Below are 15,271 nucleotides of genomic sequence, written 5' to 3'. Positions count from 1 at the left end.
TCCTCTTCCGTATCTGGGCAGGTTGCCACCAAAACCCTGAGGTCTCTGCTGTGGGGCACCCGACAGACAATAAGGCACCCAAGTAGAAAGGAGCCACCCCACAAGTGGCAAGGCTGCTGGGCTCTGTACATATCTAACACACACAGGGGCTGGAGTTCATCCTCGGGAAAAGGGACAAAGGCCTCCCTTTCCTGCCTGCCCATGAAACTGGGCGATCAGCTAAAATCTAGAAAGTAGACAGGCTTCAAGAGGAGGGTTCTGTCATAGGACAATCATTCCCCACACCCCCAGATTTCTACCCAGCAAACTCTTGACCATCCCTCAAGATGCAGTTCAAGTTTCCTGCTGTACAAGAAGTGCTTCCAGCGTGTGTCGTACCTTAAACACCACCAGCTCCCCTGGGCCATGGCAGTGATTAACGAAGCTTATAAATAGGAGGAAGCCTCTGGGGGTGAAGGGGAAGAAAGTAACATTTACTGAACACTTAGCATTGAAGAGCTACATGCTTTGCCTTCACCTGATTTGATTTCCCTATGACTTTCATGAAATCAGTACTCTCACTACCCCAAGTCACAGAGGAGCAAGCTGAGGCTTTGAGAAACACATCAAACATAATCCATAGCTTGCCCAGGGTCACAGAGCTGGTAAGTGGTAGAGCCAAGAGTCAGGCAGATAGTTTGACTCCAGGGCACCCTAAATCTCACACACAACCTCTGCCTGCACAAGTGAGAGGCAATGAGCAAAGTCACCCTGGCAGGCTGAAAGCAGCAACCGGCCAGCCCACACATGCTACCATTAGGAACCGCATCAGCCCCTCCCAAGACGCACACACCTGCCTCGTTAATGACGCACACACTTCTAGTTAAGACATAGAGCTCACAGCAACAGTTCAGCTGGAGCACTCTAAAAATAGCCTCCTGGGGGGAAAAAAAGTCCCCATATGGCACCTTGTCCCAGGCCCAGCACCAGGGGAGTGATGGTAGCGGCATCAGATGCTGCAGTCACATTATCGTAACTGAGGGTCACCCAGCTTGCACCTGGAAGCCTCAGTGGCCAGGCTTTTAGATTCACAGACTGGGAGGGCGACTGAAATGGGGAACACACTGGGGGACATCCCTGCACTCCAACCCACCCCGGGATCCCCTCTTATGCCATGCTCACCCACTCAGGTGCAGCCCACAGGTGAGACAGGCTCCCCACTCCTGGTGGCCTGACGGACGCCAGTCCTCCCTCCTGCCTCACTTCTCCTGGATTACCACAGCAGCCCCACCTTATCTGCCAGACCTGAGGTCAGGCTGCCAGGAGGCTGGTGAGGAGACTGAATGAAACCTGGCTCTGAAATGCAGAGCTTCCAATCCCTGTGGAAGAGAAGTGGCACTATCACAAGGTGATGGCTGCCTGCTGCCACTTCTGATGCCATGAGAGATGCTGGTGGGGACGTGGATGTAACACTGGTTAGGAGGGAGGGAGCACCATGTTCTGTGGAGGTGTGACCACGTGAGGCTGAAGCACCCAAGGTCACTGCTCTGAACCATCACCAGGGCCCCTGCTAGCTCTCAAGGACTACTGTGCACAGTAATGCAAGGATGGTGCTGACAGCAGCCCCTCACCAGGGAAACCCAAGTGACCTGGCCAAGGCCAAACAAAGACTTAGCAACAGGTTTGTTAAAACCTAAGTCCCTGACTCCCACCCAGTTCCCTTCCAGCTATGCCAGCCCCGCCACCGCCCCAAGGCCTGGCCTCACATCTGTCTTCTTCAGCCCGTCCATCTCAGTCCCTTGTACTCGGGTACACATCAGCCACAGCCCAGCCCTCAACCACATCATCACCTTCTCCGTTCCATCTCTGTCATCTCATCCCCGGCACCTCCCATCCATCCTCCTCCACTCATCAGCAGCTTGCCTGCTTCATCAAGAAGTTTCCCTCTGACCTCTCCAAACCTCCAACTGTTCTGAGCCTCCTGCCCTTCCTCTCCAAACCTCCAACTGTTCTGAGCCTCCTGCCCTTCCAGGAGTGTGTGGTGGGCTAGTGTGCTAGTGTGATGGGCCCCTGTCTCACTCACCTCTGCCTATGTCTCCAAGCCTCCACCCTGGTCTGCTGGACCAACCCCCACCACCCAAACAAGATCCCTGGCTGTCCGAGCATCCTGGGATGTGTCATGTGCCCCTGGTGGCTTCACCTTCCCTTTTCACTCATCCCTGTGAACTCCTGAGCCAATCCTCCACAAGAATCATTCCAGAATTTCTCCTCCCCAAATGTCCACACAGGCCTTCTCCCACCCCCCTCTACCACCCACAGCCATCACCCTCTCATTGAACATCCCTAAGAAGCAGTGGCTATTTTGTGTCAGCAACCCTGCTCCAGTCCTCTGTTCCCCTAAATATCCACCTCTACACCCATTTTCTTCCACCCCTGGATTTGAGAAGGGGAGCGCCATCGTGTCCAGCCCTTCCCCCCCTTTTCCAGAACATGCTTCACACACCGCCTCTTCTCTTTGCCATGTGTTCAACACTAGGTCCTTCCCTGTCAGGGAACATAATTTGGTTTCACTTACAGCTTTTTAAGTTTATATAAGGATCCCTGCTTCCTTTTGCTACTTAGATGTTTTCAATGCCACCTGCTCTTTCCCTACCCCCTCAATCCCAGCTCCTCCAACTCAATGGAAACAACATTCTTAAAGATCATCCGCACCTTTGAGGGATCAGTTCCAATAACCAGATCTTAACCCTCATTCTCCCTAATCTCCCTGCAGCAGCTGAAGCTGCTAATGTTTGATGTTGTCTTCTTTGGGCTCTTTCTCCTTTGCAAATGGTATCGAGTCGTTTTTTATGGTGCCTCTTAACCTTGGAGTCCTCCTTTATCTGTTCACTCTCCTTCAGCCCATCAAAAGTGGGTGTTGAGTAGCTGATCCTCTGTATCCTTTTCTTCTCCTCTCTTTGAAAGAAGTGGTCTCCCTTGTGACTTCTAGAGAGATCCACACTACAGAGAAAATTTTCAAATGTGCGATCAAGCCCTAGTCTTTATCTTAATCCCACATAACTCACTTTGAGATGTAAGCATTTGGATTCTCATTGCCACCTCAAATCCACAGGCCCGAAGTTCATCTTCCATCCTCCCCCAATCTTTCCCTCCTCCTCCTTTTATGACTGTGACCATCTGTCACTCACTCCCCCTGTCTTTGTGGTCTTTTTCCTCATGTCCCATCCATCCTTGCTTTGATAACTCTCTGGAATTCATTCTCTCTCCTCCATTTCACAGTCAGTATCCTGGTTCAGTCCCTTATTAATTCATTCTTTAAGCCATGCAATAGTCTTTCACACTAGTCTCTTTGCTTCCCATCTCTTTGTCCCGTGCTGCACACTACCTCCATGTCGACTTACAAAGGCCATAGAGATTGCCACTGCCTAGGTCCCAAGGGATCAGGACCACATTCCTTCCTTTAGCCTTCAAAGCCTTCTTCAGGCTGGGCTCAGTGGCTCAAGTCTATAATCCCAGCTGAGCTGGGGGGATTGTTTGAGGCTAGGAGTTCAAGACCAACCTAGGAAACACAGTGAGATCTCATCTCTACCAAAAAAAAAAAGTTTGATATACATTAGTTTATATCAAATACATAATATATATATCTATAACATACATACATATATAATATATATTATATATAATATATATATTATATATATATAATATATATATACAAGAAATCTGCAACATCAAGACCTGGTTTGCTATCTCCCAGCCTTACATCTTCGGGCCTTTTCCACATCGTCTTCCTGCCCAGAATGTCTAACTCTCTTCTTGGGGTTTGATAAAACTCTATAATGTCTAGCAGAAATTTCATCTCCTCCTTGGAGTGCCCTATCCTGAAATCCTTTCTGCCCACTGCTTTAATCCTCTGAGGAGTGTCTCTGCAATTCATTTGGTAATCAACCACGTGCCAAATCATTTGTACCTTATTTTAAATTTCCATTTCATATTTTTCTTATGTCTTATTTTTCCAGCTATCAGCTCCTGCCTTCACCAGTTCTTCTTGGCCCCCGTTTCTGAAGCCATGTTCCTATAAGCTCGGGCCTTCTTGACTGAGCAAATGGGGTCAGAGCCTGGGCCCCACCAGCAAGCAGGGACTGGACCAGTCTTATCATCAGCAATGCTTGGGCAATGCCCACAACAGTTACCCTTAGCAGCCTGTTCACACCCCACGCTCACTGCCATGTGTAAACTCTAGGTTCTGGCCATCTTCCTGCTTGCTTACTGTTCTGCCTCTCCCTTGGGAGTGAAAGCTGTCCTAAACCCAATATGGTTTGGCTGTGTCCTCACCCAAATCTCATCTTGAAATGTAATCCCCATGTGTCAAGGGAGAGACCTGGGTAGGAGGTGACTGGATCACGGGGGCGGTTTCCCCCATGCTGTTCTCGTGATAGTGAGGGAGTTTTCATGAGATCTCATGGTTTAGAAGTGGCAGTTCCCCCTGGGCTTTTCTCTCTTTCTGCTGCCTTGTGAAGAAGGTACTTGCTTCTTCTTCGCCTTCTGACATGATTGTAAGTTTCCTGAAGCCTCCCCAGCCATGTGGAACTGTGAGTCAATTAAACCTCTTTCCTTTATAAATTACCCAGTCTGAGGTAGTATCTTCACAGCAGTATGAAAATGGACAAATACACCCGCCAACAGGACCTACGGAAAGCTCCTGGCATTAAATGTACCAAGTTGCTCACTCCTATGCCTAGCTCTTGCCTGCCCAAGCCCCCAAGGATTGACCTTGCTCATCAGTAGGACATCACTCCAAAGAGCTCTCCCACCTGAAACTAGAAATGGTGGCTCCCCTGCTTCCCGGTATTTCTCTGCTGTCCAAGGCTTCTGAAAGCCATGCCTTAAGTTTAGCCATGGCACCAAGACAGAATGCATCAGCCTTTTGGGGGACTGCAAACCAAACAGTGGAGCTTTTCCCCTTAGGAAGGACTTACACTCACAGCTAGCTCAGTTCCCTCCACATCAGATCCAGGCCTGATCCTCCTTACCCTCCTCCTCCACCTCCCTCAATGCCTACTCTGTCTCCTCGCCAAGCCATGACGCTGAGTTCCCAGAATGCTTGGGACCTGAAAACCTCCCACCCTTCTCCCTCCACAGAGAAGGACAATATCCTCAAAGTGCCCCTTTTTCCTCACCACTTCCACCATATAGCCTGGCAGACTAGGCACCCAATAAATGTTGTACAAGCAATAAATGTTGTTAATTTGATTTTTAAAGGGAAGTGTTTTAGTGGACAAGGGGAGGAGGAAGAGGTGGGTGTTTTGTGACAGAAGGAGAGGGCAGGTTTGCATTGTCCCACTGCTTTTTAGCCATTAGACCCCTTTTTCTGAGTAGTGTTTAAATGCTGGCTCATTTCCTGTGTATGCAAAGCCCATGGCAAGTATAGTTTGGTGCCCATAATAGCAATAAATTATGACTGTAATTGAAAATACGGGCCTAGAAGGAAACCCTAATCACGGGGCATTCTCACTCCTGCAGCCCTCCGAAGAGTGCCGGTTTTCTTTCCAGCTCTTTCTTTGCCTCTCTGCCACCCACGCTTCACATCTGTGCCCAGGTATTTGGCTTGAACCGGAGTTGCACTTAAAAGAGCCGCAGGTGGCCCACTGCCCCCGCGGCCCAGTGAACTGTGATCTAGGTGAGACGCCCATCAGGCTCCTGCATTTTCTTTTCCTTGGGAGGAAACAAAGGTACTGATTTTCCTCCATATATTTCTCCCCTGCCAAGGTGCCAGCCGAGACAAAGGAAAATGGGCTCAGGTTTAAGCTTTAGCCTGGATCTGGGGAGATAAAGAGGCCTTAGCATTGCTCACTGGGGGTAAGATTGTGCCCTCCTGGTCCAGAAAAGATGGGGGTGGGAGTGACCACGCGAGGGAAGGTCACCTATTTTTGGTGAAAACCTACTGTACGCTCAGCCTTTTACATAGGAAAACCTGCTTAATTCCTGCCTGACCTCTGTCACCTATTAGGACAGCATATTCTTAAGCAATTTGACAAGGTGAGAAACTGAGGCTCAGAGAGGTTCAGCATCTTGTCCAGTCACTGAAATGCATGGCGCAGGTCCAGGAATTAAACCCCATGTGTCTGACTTAAAGTCCAAATCCTTCCTCAACATCCCCTGCCAGCAGGACCTTTAAAGGGCCTTTTAGGTGCCATGATTTTATGACAGGTCTACAGCTCAGCTGGATTTAAAAACAAGAAAGAATGTTTGATTGTGAGTGACATTTTCTGTATCACTGAAGAATGCCTGTTTGTGTATTCTTAATACTTTAAGTCATCAGCTGACAAGTTTAACCTAACTCGGTGGGTGGCTGGGGCACCTTGTTTCAAGGCTCCCTGTGCTGTGCTCCTCGGGCACATCAGGCCACAGGAACAAATCTCATGTCACCTTTTGCCACAAAGGGGTCACCACTATCCAAAACGGCTGGTAGGGTTGAGATCAGATCACCATGGCAGCCAACACAGCACCTGGCCCAAAGAATAGGCCACACATTGCAGGAACATCAGAGGCGTTTGGCCGCAGCACCTGTGTGACTCAAACCAAGCCTCAACGTCTATGAGCCTCTCTATTCGTCCACAAAATGAGATACCAATACCAATCCATGCTGCCGAGAGAACTGATGAGTAATTAGAGTCCAAGTTCACATTCCCTCTATGCTGAGAAGGGCCCGGTCTTGCCCTTTGACAAGTCTAGAAAGATGGCTCTCTCCCCCTAGCTTCAAGGTCTGCCACATGCAAAGCCACCCATCTGCACACAGGCTTCCTTTCTTCTAGTCCAGTGGAGACATCAGTCTCCCTCTCTCTGGAAGCTGAAGCCTCGTAGCCAGAACTGTGGGGCCACTGGCTATTTCCCTGGAGGACCGTGTGACGCAGGGTCTTTTAATTTTCAGGCTGTGACAGCTTTGGTCCATAAGCTGCTACCGCAGTTGTTCTTTTACATTCAACAAATGCCATTTCCTTTTTCATAAAGTACTTCTCTGAAGTTATTCATCTTTGTATTCATTGGTGATTTATTTGTTCTTTCTCCAGCTCCCTGGGGATGCTCTGAGGATGTTTCTACCTCAGTCAAGCAGGGCCTAGAGTTAAGCCTCGTCTGAGACTTTTTTTTTTTTTTTTTTTTTTAAATTAGAGACAGCATTTCATCATGTTGCCCAGGCTGACCTTGAACTCATGGGTTCAAGGGATCTGCCCACCTCAGCCTCTCAAAGTGCTGGGATTCCGGGTGTGAGCCAGTGCTCTCACAGGGGAAAACCATCTACCTGTACAAGGTTCTTCATCACAGTCTACATAAACTCCAAGGAAAACAATTTCTAGAGGAATGTGGTCAGTGATGGGAAGGGGACACTTTCCACAAGGCCAACACCACCTCTGGGTCTGGCTTTATGTATTTCTGAAGTGCCTGCTATTCTGAGTCATGAAATGAGTGACACACATGCTCCCTTGGCTTCAAGGTGACTAAATTCCCAGAACTGTGGGCTGGGAAGGGACCTTGAAAACCTTCACTTTCAATTTGCTCATTTCACGGCAAGAAAAGCCCAAGAAAGCTGAGCCCTTTCCTGCTCTTATCCAGACTGATTCCTAATGGCGAGCTGTTTGCTCACGTGCAAGCTGCTCCAATCTCAAAGGCTTGTAACTGAGAAGATGAAAATACAACGGTATTTGTCAGAGGCAACAAGGACAGCAGAAGATGCACTCATGCAATAAATGGCACTGATTATTACATTAAGGCAACCTCAGTGACAGTGGGTTGCTTGCATTGCTGCCCGAAGCTCTGCAGGGCTCCCCGCCTTCTGTCTCTTCCTCTCTGGGCTGTCTTCGCACCACCTCCTTCTCCTCTGAGGCTTCAGTTCCCGCTCATGTGCTGGTGATTCGCTGGCTCTCACCTTCAGCTGTGACAAGTTTACTCAGAAGCAGCAGTCTGTGACCCTGGGGACAGCTGCCAGGCTGAGCCATTCCAAATAACACAGCAAATTGAGAGGTTCCCTGATGTTCACCTCTTGCGTATAACTTGCTCTGTTCACATCACTAGAGGGCTGCTAGCCACTGCCGTTACTCACCCATTCAATGGTCAGGTCCTGGGCTCTGACTGCAGGCCAAGCACCACGCTAGGAGCTAGCGATGCTGCCCTTGGCAAAGCTGAGCCCTTGCCCTAGCACAGCTAACATTCCTTTGAGAAGGTGAGTCAGTAAATAACCATATAAATACATCACAGGGCAGGCACTGATGGCGCCAAGGGGGTTAAAAAGCAAGGAATGAGAGAGCGAATAACTGTCAAGGAAGTGGGGGATGCTTGCATTTTACATAGGGTGATCCAGGTAAGCCTCTCTGATAAGATGGAATTTTTTTTAAGAAGCATGTGTTTAAATTTTTATCTTTTTTTAAAACTGATATATAGTAATTGTACATATTTATGGAGTACAATGTGATGTTTCCATACATGTGACAGTAAGGTGACTACAGTCAACAATAAGACATTGTAATCTCAAAATAGCATGAGAAGAGGATTCTGTATGCTCCCACAACAAAGAAACGACGAATGTTTGAGGTAAGAGCTATGCTAATTACCCTGATTTGATCATGACATAAGGTAAGATGGCATTTGACAGATGTGGGAAATAAGTGAGGAAGAGAGCCATTTGGATATCTGAGAGAAAGCGCCCCATGTAGAAAGGAGAGGAAATGCAATGGTCATGGGATAGGACCCTGCCTGGAGCATTCCAGAAGACCAAGATGTCCGGGGTTGCTGTAGCCAGTGAGAGAAGAGGAGTGTGGCAGGGGCCCTGGTCATGTAGAGCCTTGAAGGCTATTGTGAGGATTCTGGTATTTTCCAGGCATTGGACTGACTTGATCTGACTTGGGTTTTAGCAGGATCGCACTGGCTGCTGTGCTGGGAACAGTCTGTTTAGACGGCTACTGTGAAGATCCATGTAAGACACAATGATGGCTTGGACTGGAACAGCCAGCTGGCGATGGAGGTGGTGAGGAGTAGGGGGCATCCCAGCTATTTTTTCAGAACAAAGTTGATTGGATCATAGAGACAGTTGTGAAAACAATCAGGGCCCCCTGAGACTGCCCAGTGAGTCTCAGCCCATCATTTATTACTGGGCTTGGGGCTTCATGCGGCAGAGGGGTCATCATGCAGAAAGATCAACAGGGCTCATAAAAAATTAAGTCCAGCCGAACATTTGATCCCCACTGACATCAACAACAGAGTTACAGGAGAAAAATTTAAATGATTTTTGTTTTGCAGACAGGTAAGGACAATGGCATTGTAACAGGAAGCAAATGCCTACACAGAAGTCTAATAATTACATAAAAATGCACAAGGATTTATTATTATATACTAATACCAATCAATATGCCATTGATTGATGGGTTCCAATATGCATGAGCTGTTAATAAGTGTCCTAGGAAGAAGTGAAAAAGGGTCCCTAGACCAAATGAAGCTGAGAAATGCTGGACTGAATGCAGTTAAACTGGTTTCTTTGTGCAGAACTGCCTAGGGGCTTTAATATGTTAACGTGCGTCACCATTCTCCAAAAGGGAGCTTTATCAAGACCATATATTTTATTGGTGTTGTTTTAATGGAGCCCCTTCCAAGAGTAATGTTATTTGAAACACTTTAGAGAAACACTGAATAGGTTACATAGATCACCTGAGTATCTACTCTGCAGTCTAGCATCCCATAATTCAACAAAAACTTTCCAGGGTCCTATGCTGAGTGTTGCAGATATAATGAAAAGTAAAGATCCTAAGTGTCATGTGGTAGTTTATCCTAGAGGGGCTCAAGGTACCTGCTCCGCCATCTCCCATTTGCTTGACTCTGGGCTGTCAAGAGTGCTGTGAAGTTGCAGGGAGGAGCTACACAATGAAGTCTGGGGGAGTCCAGCCCACATGGCACTTCTCCATAAGACTTCCCTGTGCCACTGTCCCTCTCCATGAGCACGGGGCTTTGGAAAATGCCTCTATTGGATGAATGCACACCTTTCCCTCATTTCACATCGCCTGCCCATCTGAACTAAACAGAAAGACTTCAGGAAAGAAACATCTGTGGGACAAGCTTTGTATTGCTTCATGTTATTTCTCTTTGGTCCTCATTACAACTCCACACTGATAGTAGTTAACATTAAGGAAGCTTTTAGAAGGAGGTAAGTTCTGTCCATGCACCACCCCATTTAGACAGACCTTTGAAGGATGTGGGTACTGTCATTCAAAATGTAGGAAGGAAACTGAGACTTGTTGACCTTTGATGACCTGCCTAAGATCACACAGATCATAGTGGTAGAGCCAAATCCAAATGGCACCAAGGTGTCAAAGCCTGCTGTCTTCCTGACACACGAATCCCTGGTTTACTTATTGCACAGGCTGTACAACAAGCATCAGGCCGTGCTGGAGACATTCTCAAATTGGCTTTTGCAGCTCAGAAACTGAGTGGGCTGGCAGGAGTTAACCCAGGGTACTGCTCAGAACCTGAGTCACCTAACCAGGCTCCTGAGTGACAGAATGACAGAGATGTGAAGGAGCCCAGGACACTTTGTATCTGTTCTCTCATGGTTGCGCTGTGTGCCCTGGACTATGACCCCAGCAGAACTGGCTCTTGCTTATTTCAATCCTAGAGTTGTTCCTCCAGAAAATATTCTGATGGTGAGTGAGGCAGAGGTTTGCAGACTTCCCAACTGTAACTCAGGGGACGGCTCGGCAGAGCATAACATTTGGGACAGCATGCAGCCCTTGACCTTGACTTGGATGATGGCTGCGGTCACTGAGAAGAAAAACACATTGGCACAGAGAAATATCAGAGTGTACAAATGTCATTTCAATTAAAAAGAACATGTCAGAAGTAATATATTTTTCATTCTCTCTACAAATGACTCCATCTACAATATGATACAAAATCATTTTACACATCAGAAATCCATAAAATCTCTTCAAATAGAGTTTCCATAGCTGAAATATTGCTCTTCTTGGTAGACAGGGCGTTTATCTGCCTTTTGGACCATGACTGATGCTATCCAAAGCAGATTTGCTTTTTGAAAGGATTTGCTTTTAGTTTCAGTTTTACATTCACATATATCATATAAACGATTATGGTCCCAATTATTGTTTTCTAGGCGTAATAATCACATTTGCCAATATCACTGAAAAATATCATTGAGAAAACAACTTATACCTATCTCTGTGCATGTGTGTTTAAAACCCTTATGTTCTACCAAGTTGAACACAGAATTTTAAACCTGATTTATGATTTCAGTGTCAATGTTGACTCCCCAAAACCTGTAAAATGAATCTAGATTATCGTAGTATGCCAGTTTAGAAAGGAGGTCACAAGTAAAGGAATTTAAAATGAAAACATCTTAACTGCAATTTTTTTTTTTTTTAGCTCATTGAATGTGCAACTCAGCTAGATACTTCATAAACATTACTTCATGTTCACAAAACCCACATGGAACAAGTGTTATGATTCTGTTTTTACAGCAGGGCAAACTGGAGTTCAGAAAGAATAGGTGACTTGCCTTCGGGGCACTGCACAACCTGGCGGCGAAAGGGGGATGCGAACCCCAGTCTGTGTTACCATAAAGCCTGAGCTCCAGGGAGGTCTCACTTGCTGGGTCCAGGTTTTGATCAAATCAGACCCATGTCAACCCCAGTGGAAGCCATTCCAAGGAATAGAGCAATCTGAATTATGTGTTATGTGTGTATGTGTTTGCAGGAAGAAAAAAAGGTCTTTCAGTTTTGCTAGGGGGTCATTTAGGGACCAAGTATGGGGTTGCTCTCAAGTTCATTCAAGCAATGGCACCTGTGATTGGGTCCTCCTGTTTACCGAGCCGACTTCTTTAGAAAAGGCAACCTTTCTGGACCCATCGGAGACATTTGACCTGTAGGTTCGAAATCACCAAGTCCTCAAGGCTGTCAGTCTGGCTCTTTCTAAAGTCTTTCTTCTGAAAAGAGATGCTTCCAAAAATTTAGAAAATAAATAAACTTACAGTCTTTGAGGTACTACCCTATAAACTAGTAGAGCTTGGATCGCTCTTCCTTGGGTAAAATACTCATGGTAACCCCCAAATACCCTAATTTTATGCTTTGGGGATTATTTTAATAATTTAATGCATGATGCCCCGAAACTTACAGAACAGGAAAAAGAAGTATACTACTTTCCTTCCTCCATGCCCTCTCCAGTTCTTCTAATTTTCAGAAGAGCCTACTAATTCTAAGGCCTCTAAAAATCTGCGAGAGGTTCCTAGCGTCAATTAAATCATCCACTTCCCTTGCTCCTCCCTTCCTATGCAAGGCCATTCTAGTACATACAACCCAAGCCCTTCTGCCACTCACCATGAGGCAAGCCTCCTTCCACACTATCCCCATTCAGTGACTCCTCTTCCTCTGTTCTCCCCCAAAACAACATCTGACATCCACCCCCTCTTGTTCTCTCCCCGACCTTTTCCTTGCAGTCTTCCCTGATTCAATGTAAGAGAGGACTTCCCAGCCTCAATACTCCAGCCATAATCCATCCACTGTCCCTTCAACTCAAGCTCAGAGTCTGCCATGGTAGAAGGCTGTCGTCTTTTCACTATGGAACAATGCCTGAATATTTTGTGTTTATGGGTTCTCCGACCAAGTTCCACATTAACTAGACAGGTGTTAAGAGAACAATCTCTCTTCCTCATTCTTAGCAGCACCTACCATGAAACTGACCTTTATCTCATTGAGAACATATATATAAAGGTATTGTCCTAAATGTTACACCACAGACATACTGTAGTCCTCCTGCGTGTCAGTGGAAATGTTGCTTAGTTCGTGTATAAACTATTGCGCAATGCATGTGAGTGCTTAATCAGTATAATATGACATTCCAGGTTATATAATTCAATGCAGCACAATTCCCAAACTATCAATTAACGAGCCTTTCTGCTACTTCCTTTAGAAATTATTTCGTTGAAGTAAAGGACTCTGGTTCTCTAAAACAGAGATCAAATAAAGGGAGACATTGCTAAAAGGATACATTTGGGGGCTTTCCCTAGAGGGGAACTCCCTTTCTGGTCTGGAGTGGTAGCTTAATGAAGAAGCTTCAGTTAGTAATTCTGATGATTCTCTCTGCACTAGATACATCTATCCTGTTTATTACGCTCACTATGTTTTGTCTTTTGGGGCACTGGAAATCTAGTTTTGAAAAAGAGTTGAGTCTTTAACAATAACGGCAGTCATTTAAATGAATAGGAAATTGTTGTCGTTTTTTTTCCTGCTGGTATTTTTTACTCAGCTCATCTTAAAGACACAAGGAGTGTTGGACACAGAAAAGGCTGGATCAGGCAGAAATATGCCAGATCAAAGCAGGAAATAGTCACCAACATGAAACCCAGCACTCATTATTTGTGGGAAAAAGACTCACAGAGACTGACTTCTAGCAAGCTCATGACCTAATATGCCTCTAACCAAAAAGCACCTGTGCTCTTGAACTAACTCAGTAGCTGTACCAAAGTCCAGTAAAACTCATTCATTCTAACAAAGGTCAATCTGGCGCTCATAGAAGCTGTAGCTTATGTCATGGATCTTTAACTAATGTCACCTCTGAGCTCTTGGTCAGGCAGACCATCTGCTCTTAGAACCAGGATGGCGAACAGGCCCTGCTCTTTCTCGAAGTACAGAAGTTAGAAAGGATGCAAAATTTTTAGGCACCTCCAGCACAACCTGGCTTATGTGAGAGACCTAATTAACCTCTGAATTTAATATTTTCTGATTGTTGCTTTCTAGGCTTTATAAAAAACAGATTAGCAAATTACCTAACAGCACACCCAAGCATGAGACGACAGAGCAACTCAGCTGCTAACAGACACAGCCTGAGCACACCTGGTGTGGCATTATCTCCTTTCACATACAGGACGTTTTTAACCCTCACTGGGTGCAATTAGCTATTCCATTCCTCCTGTGATAGTTAGAAGGGCTGAGTCTCAGAAACGCTTTCGCTCAGTCCCAAAGTCAGTGTGTGGCAGGTTCAGCAGTGGAATTCACATTCACTTGATTCCATGGCTTGAGTTCTTTCTATCACATAGACAGGCCATCCCTACACAAGGGAAGGTGACTGGGCCACAAGGGAATTATCCAGTGCATAACATCAAGAAATCTATTGGGTTGTGTAGAAGTGAGCTAGCATAGGTGTGCTCTGCATCCCTCAGCAGTGAGGTGTATCCTCAAACTCAACTTCCCACAGGATAGGGGTCCATCCCCGCAGCTCTCTAGAGGCTGGGCAGCTGGCATTTCCAAGCACTCCTTTAAACAAGCAGCAGCAAAGCACAGGCAGGTGCTTGAGCCTAACGTGTGTTTTCCTCTGTGTAGGACTACTCTCACGCTTGCCTTGAAACCTGGACAGCAACAGCAAGGTCGAGTTTCTCACCTACCCGCCAGACCCAGCATGAGTCCAACTGCAACCAGACTGAACCACACAGGATGTCAAGATCGCAGTGACAGATAGACCATCAACTTTCCAGACGCTCTTGAAGCGATCAGCCCCTTCGGCACACTATGGCCATCACTGCACCTCTGTGCAGGCTGTGACTGCCTGGCTAGGGCTGTTCTGAGCCAGGAACTTTAACCGGCAGATGGTTTCCATAAGCAAACACCAGGTGGGCAGAGCTACCTTGATGACTTTCTACTTATTGTTCAAAGGCCAATCACTTCCCCAAATGAGTTCCTGGGCCCAACAAATCTCTCTGTAGGGTTCTAAAGACTTGTTTCTAAAAACAGCTAGAAGATTGAACTAATTATTTAATTAGATGCTTCAAAATAAACAATGCAAATATCATAATCATTTCATTTAACCACTGCTCTGCTTTTTAGTAAGTTGTGGCAAATAAAGCCACTGATATTTATTAGGGTTCAATAAGAGAGTTTCAGAGGCTTTAAAAGATTTTTTAATTATCCCCATAAGGAAATGATGAGGCTTTCAGAGCTTAGAGCCATAGACCACACTTGGAGTGTTCTTCTGCTCTCTGCCAGACAGAACTACTTTAGGTAGGAGCTCAAATGCAGGCCATAGATGCATCCAGGATGAAAAGTAAAAGAATGTTTTTAACATTACACAAACCACCAGATTTCAGTTGGGACTAATGCATTTGAGGGAAAACTGGGAGAAGCTCCAACTATTGCTTCTGGGATGCACCTGCTTTAGTTCTCCAACTCACTCACCAGCATCTATCCCCTGCCAAACTCAAAGTGTCCTTCCAAATCACTTTGGAGATTTTGTTGATACACAGACT

The 15,271-nt window shown here is 46.2% G+C and overlaps 1 protein-coding gene across 15 annotated transcripts in view; it reads right to left on the bottom strand.

Annotated features, from left to right (window-relative positions):
* Positions 1 to 15,271, bottom strand: part of SLCO3A1 (solute carrier organic anion transporter family member 3A1) — a 325,592-nt gene that overhangs the window by 158,753 nt on the left and 151,568 nt on the right. The gene's annotated exons all lie outside the window — the stretch shown is intronic.

This window comes from Gorilla gorilla, chromosome 16 (assembly GCF_029281585.2).
Source record: "Gorilla gorilla gorilla isolate KB3781 chromosome 16, NHGRI_mGorGor1-v2.1_pri, whole genome shotgun sequence".
Lineage (NCBI taxonomy): Eukaryota > Metazoa > Chordata > Mammalia > Primates > Hominidae > Gorilla > Gorilla gorilla.
This window is presented reverse-complemented; position numbering and strand designations above follow the sequence as displayed.